Consider the following 6371-nt stretch of genomic DNA (forward strand, 5'->3'; position numbering starts at 1 on the left):
GCATGTATGCACACGTGTGTTTATGTACCACGAAACTTGAGGGCCACATTCTTCTGGACCTTGCGCTGTGCAGTGGGACTGACCATCACGTCAGTGTCAGGAGCAGCCAGGAGCGTCCTAGGACGGACATGCAGCACAGTGCGACCTGGCATCAAAGAACCTGTCCCCAGGCCTGCCTGACTGGGAGCGCTCTTCTGGCTGGGGATGCTCTGGCAGTCCTGCCTGCAGCTTGGGGGCTGACCCCTGTTCAATCCGGGGCTGCCGGGGCTCTGATACGCAGCTCCAGGACAGGGTGCCCAAAATAGCACCACACCGTCTGCCTCCAAGCTGACTCTGGAGGGCACAAATTCTAAAGCCAGAGGCAGGTATAAATTGACACTGCAGTCATCTGCCAAAAAGGTTCCCCAGGGCTTGGGGTTAGCCTGGAAACCACTGGTTTCCGTTTCTAGCGGAGGCAGACCTGTGAGCGAGGTGGCCACAAATGACCCAGAACTACGGCGGACTGTGATCCCAAGAAAGAGTCCACCAGATGTCCTATTAAAAAAATAGATATCCCTGAGTTCCCAGGGTCCCTACAGCAGATGGATTTCTTGAAAGATTTGCGAAGAGCTCTGAATTGTGCCAGCACTGCACGTAGGAATGGCACCGGAGTCCTGCCGGGCAATCCACACACATTCATCACCCCCAAGATGCTTCAGACAAAACCTTGCAGGCTCCCTGCCAGACGTTTCCACCTCATCCGAAAATTTCTGACCAGCTTCTAAAAATACGTCACAATTTTTTTTTAAATTAAAAATATTTTATCTGTTTTTTTTTTTAAATGAAAAATAACTGACCAGAAGAGACTAGAAAAGATTTCCACATTTCAATAGTATAGACTTGGTTCTTTAATTGGTTCATGATCTCCAAGATTACAGTTGCTGAATATGTTTAATTTTTATAAAATACTATAACAATTTCTTCTTCTGAGGAAGATCTACAGGAACTGGGAAGCTACTGCAGCCCATCACCAATTGTAGTAAATTTGTCGTTGTTGTTGTGATCCTGTTGGCCGGGTTCAGCATGCCAGTTTTTTTACTTGAGCTATGGTAATCAGACCAAATAGAGAACATGCCATTCGGTAGCAAACTCTGTTTCCTCAAATTGACATATTTTATCAAAGGCTGAGCTCTCAGCAAAAGCAGTTTCCTTCCTTAGGGCGGTTGCTCTTCAATGCAGTGTGATTGTGGCTGCTGCTGTTTTACCTAGACGCTTAGTTTGCCCTGTCAAAATATCTGATAGGTCCACCTTCCCATGTTTAGGAACCTGACTAACGTAGTGGATGTGTGAATTTAAAAAAAAATTAGATTTACCCACACTTAATCACAGAATATCATTTCGTTGCCTCTGTATTTTTTGCTCTGTGCTGACTCTGTTAAATAGAATAACTGCAAATGCTCTGTTAAACAGAGTAACGCCTGCTGTACAGCTATTGAGTAAAGCAGGTGCCTGTGACACCGGAATAGGTTGACGGAACGGTCAATGGTAAGCTCAATGATATTGAAGGGCTTATTGGTGCTAAGATTCTGAGCTTTAAAATGTACCCATGTCTTGGGTTTGGTTTTCCTCTATCTTCTTTTTTCCCCTCTCTTCATACTACCTCAGTACGGTAAACCTTATAAAGAAGAGGTCCCTCTACATTAGTCATAGTATTTTCCTTACGATAAAAGCATCAGACTTTCTGATCCCAACAGTCATTCCTGTATTTTCAAGCCTGCGTTCAGAAGAATTCTGCTGCCCTGCTTCCAAAGTAAGCCTGGCAGGCAGGGAAGCCGGGGAACGTAGAGGTAGCAGTACTTCAGCCTTGCACAAGGGAAACTCACATTTTAACGGCCTGCATCTTAATCTCCTCTGCTGCTTGTTTGCTTTGAACTGAGAATCTTTTTGGCCCCATATTACCCCTTCACGGATGAGAATGATGATGCTTCTCTCACTGTAGAAGGGTGTAAGCAACACTTGTTGATGGCGGTGGTTGAGGTTTGTGCCTGGCAGTGAAGCTGAAATACAGAATTTAAGGCTGTAGGTCTGGTGGGGCTGGGAAGAGTTTCTCATTGTCCCTTCTCCAGCCCAAACTTAGGAAAATTTTTGTTTTCATTCCAAATCAGAGCAAAACCACAAAACTAACTGAAATTTTCTGAAAACCTCATATTGGAACAACCAAAGCTGAAACTTTATGCATTTCTGAACTATTGTCCTGAAGTCAACCACTTGGGTAGTAGTAAGCTGGGGATCCTCAGCACTTTGAGGCAGTAAAGTCAGTGTGGACTGCTAGACACCCAAACAGATCAACTTCCTACATTTAATGAAATGGGTCCACTGAAAAAAATAGAGTGTGACTGTCCAGTTAAAAAGCATCCTGTCCATATGCACAAGGGGAGAAAATTAGCTTTTAATCCTGACATTTCCTAGTTTTTGAATGTTTGACTAGGAACTTATTGTCTTGTGACAACATTGTCCTTGTGTAATTCCTTCCATTTCTGCTTTGTTTAAGGCGTAGGGCAAAAGAGAAATTCTGTAATACTGGCTAAGAGCCATGTGATTCATACGCAAAGATGTAGCCTCCAGATCCACCACCTACAGACTGAGATAGGGCAATTAGTGGTAGTAATGGTAAGCTGTCTTCCCTCTGCCTGAATCTCCACGAGTGGAAAGATTGGGAATTTTGCCTGTGGGCTTCACAGATACTAGTTGACAGAGGGGAAAGGGTTTGCCCAGTAGACAGGTTCCAGCCAGGTTCCGAAGAGCATTCCTCACTGGACATGGGCTCTGCCGCTCATTTGCCATAAACAGTCTTTTTTGCTGTCTTCTTTCTCATGTATGGCTCTTGGTTCTTCCTCTCCTACCCGGTTCCAGCCTCCCAGGTCTTCAGGCCACTCATCACCTTCTTCCTCACCTTCTCATCTTGCTTTGGCCGCTGCTTTTGCAGTCTTTCTCTCTGCATCCGCTTCTCGCTTTCTTTCCTCATTTCCCAAAATTAGCGAGAGACTTTGTTGACTTGACTCTAGCAAGGCTCTGCTGAGCACGATGGACAACTTGGCGGGATTTGGACTGGAATTTGTAAGAGTGGCAAAGGGCACAAGCCGTACAAAAATGATTGCCCTCTTCCCTGGAGCTCGGGGAGGGGCAACTGAACTATCTTAAAAGGCCATCAAAATTTACCGACATGCACAAATTAATTCTCCTCCTGTGGTCATTCTCAGAAATGGCACTCAGGAAAATGTTGATCCAGACAACAAGGTGTGATAAAGCTAGGCGTACTGAGAGGAGTCTGACCATACAGCACCCTGTCTTAACGTCAGCACCCTGTCAGGCTCCTGCTCGGTGAATTTTTCACCTCTTTGAAAGTCAGAACTGACGAGCGAGAGGAGTCGTGTCGGTGCGTGTGGTATGATGCCTGCGGATTCCTCCACCTCACCTCGCTTCTAACCCAGTCTGCGTGCAGTCAGGATTCAATTTTGCATTTAAATAGTTAATTTCTGAGTCAAATAACCAACATACTATCATTAGAAGATCCTAAAATTATCGAATGGAGCATGAAAATGTCACACTCCAACTTAGTTGATCCACCTCCTTGTTCAGAAGCAATTGAAATGGCTTTACATTGTCACCCCAAAATATCATAGCTCATCAGGCTATGATATTTGTCACTTGTCAAGCCTAAGAGATGAAAAACAAGGATCACTTCCTGACATTTTTCAACCTCTTACTAGTCCTCACATACCTATTTTGTTTATTTTATAGAACTTTCCTGGTTTTATATTTCGGATAACTAAATATTTCACTGTATAGAGAGATAAAGATAATAACACTTTACACTGAAGATTTTAAAACTCTGAAGGGGAAACAAAACCTGCAAAACTTCTATACACCGCATTTAATATCCACGTGTGTGTATGTGCGTATGTATGTATATATAGGTGTTTATAGGTATATATGCTTACCTAAAATCCAAAGAAATTGAGTAACTAACCAGTCTGTTGATTGCTGTCAGACTTGAAATATATTTTAAGTGCCATTATTCTTCACTCTTCTGGTGTGATATGTTCAGATGTGAAAATCACTTTACATGACTTCTGTTCTTCGATAGCTCCAAGTCCATTTCTTAAAAAAAAATGGGATTGCATTTGAGGCTGTGCTTCTGTCTGCAGGAATTGGAGACAAAATTTTAAGATATGACCGGAATAAAACCTTAATTGAAATAACAAGGGGGTTTAAGGTTTTCTTTATCCTACCCATGATAAAATCTCATCCTAGGGTTTGACCCTTTGATGCAGACTAACTAGCTTAAATACCCTGTTTTTTCTTATTTACCTGATTTCAGGAGTCTCGCGTTGAGACTGGCTGTAATTTTAGTGTACTTAACACTGTGAAGCAGCTGGGGAGCAGAAGCCATATATCGAGTTGCCATTTGTTTTTCCTTCTCGGTTGTGTGTATGTGTGTGAGTATTTAGCTGTTTTCACAGACTTTAAGCAAGCATTTCAGACAATGTTTAGGATGTTATCTCAGTTGCTATGAATAAGGTTGCTGGATCTGGATAATGTTATAGAATTCTTTTCTTTCTCTCTCTCTTCCTTTTTTTCTTGTAATGCTTAGTTGGTAAGTATGACGCCGGATTTCAGAGCTGTTGCTTCATTGCGCATAACTAACTCATCACTCTCTTTAACCTGTAGCATGAGCAGCAATTGCATAATGAAACGCGAAATTCCGTTTTCTGTGCTCATCTGTTAATACCCTTCAATCTCTGCGGTTCGTGTCTCATGTCTCACACCTGTTATCTTTTATCTTTTCTCCTCCCTCCCCCTTCCTCACTTCTTTCCACTCCTCCTTCCTCATCACTTCTTCATTCTCAACAAAGAAAGAAATGCTGTGATATTTCTTCTCCTTCCAAAACCTCCACTAGAAAGCATTGGCCACATCAAGGTAAAGGGCAAAGGCTTGAAACGGAAGGTCTTTCACGCTAGCTGTGAATGGTATGCTGTGCAAAACAACAACGGTTATTTTCTGTTCTCTAACTTCCACCGTTTGAAATGCTTTAATTCCTTGTAAAATTAGAACAAGATAGAATTTCAGAAAATGAGAGTGCATGTTTCCCTGCCTGCCTTTTTCTGTAAGGCACAGCGAGTCAGGCATTATCACGCTTTTCCAGATTGTTTGGCAATGAAGTACCTAGTTCATGAGCAGAATTGCTGTCACCAGCCAGGGAACAAATAACAGCCCTTTCTCCTCCCTGTCACTTCGATGGGTCGTGTCAGCTTGAAAAAAGACGGGAAGCGCCGTGCCGTCTCTCTGGAGCAGGCAGGTGATGGACCAGGCGAGGAGGACGGCCAGGTCGCTGAGTCACTGAGGTTTACAAGAGTGCATTTCAAATGTACTCTTGGACTGCTTACCTGGTGACCTGCGATTTTGTTTTAGAGGAGTCTTTCAAAATAAATCATGATCAGTTTTAGACGGGTTTTGCACCCCTTCGTATGTAAAATGTATACCGAGAGAGAGAGAGATCTTCCGTTCCCCTTATTGCACTATTATTTTAAAGAATCGCCAGTAACAGCATGATGTGGAAGAAATAGCAAGTGATATTCTGGCTTACCGGGGTTTCCCCATTGACTTCTGCTGGACTAAGCCTCTGTCCGTAATTTATACGGGTCAGAAGCCACCAGTAGCGACTGAGGTAATTGAGTTCAGTCAGGCTGTCAGTCTCTGTAAATGGCTAATTAAAATGCAGTTTAGTTCTGGGGATGTGAGTTCACAGCGTTAATTTTTCTGTGCACGGAAAGGAGAACGTGAGTTCGATTTCATGGTTTTCTCCTTTTCCTTTTGTATCTCTGTGGAAGAAGATTTTGAGATGGGCTATTTGTCAGGGAAGAGCCTTGTCCTCCTTGGAAAGGAGAACGTGAGTTCGATTTCATGTTTTTCTCCTTGTATCTCTGTGGAAGAAGATTTTGAGGTGGGCTATTTGTCAGGGAAGAGCCTTGTCCTCCTTGCAGTGGGGACTCGGGGCGCACTGGAGCCTAGCTCTGGGCGCTGGGCTAATGAACTACGTACCGTTATCTCAAATTCATCTTGTTCCTTTTACAAAGAAACGTTAACGTATAGTGCATCCAGTTAGAACGATCTGTTCAAGCTTCTGCCTTGTGGGCCCTGTAGGAATTTGCCTTTTGAAGCACAGACTAAAGTTGGGATGGGAGAAGATGTTTTGCTCTCCCAGTTGGCCCCTGATTCACTCTCACCTCTTCAGCTGCATTCCTAGAGCTCCCTTCATGCGCAACGAGCTGTTAACAACCTTCACGTTCTCATTAAAGACTGGATCCTGTGGGTTGTGGTTTGAGTAACG

The 6371-nt window shown here is 43.5% G+C and overlaps 1 protein-coding gene across 1 annotated transcript in view; it reads left to right on the forward strand.

The window, feature by feature from the left end:
* The window catches only part of RALGAPA1 (Ral GTPase activating protein catalytic subunit alpha 1), a 124300-nt gene that overhangs the window by 117237 nt on the left and 692 nt on the right, over window positions 1–6371 (forward strand). The gene's annotated exons all lie outside the window — the stretch shown is intronic.

The sequence above is a fragment of the Egretta garzetta genome, unplaced genomic scaffold (assembly GCF_000687185.1).
Source record: "Egretta garzetta isolate BGI_Z169 unplaced genomic scaffold, ASM68718v1 scaffold79, whole genome shotgun sequence".
In the NCBI taxonomy this organism is placed as follows: Eukaryota; Metazoa; Chordata; class Aves; order Pelecaniformes; family Ardeidae; genus Egretta; species Egretta garzetta.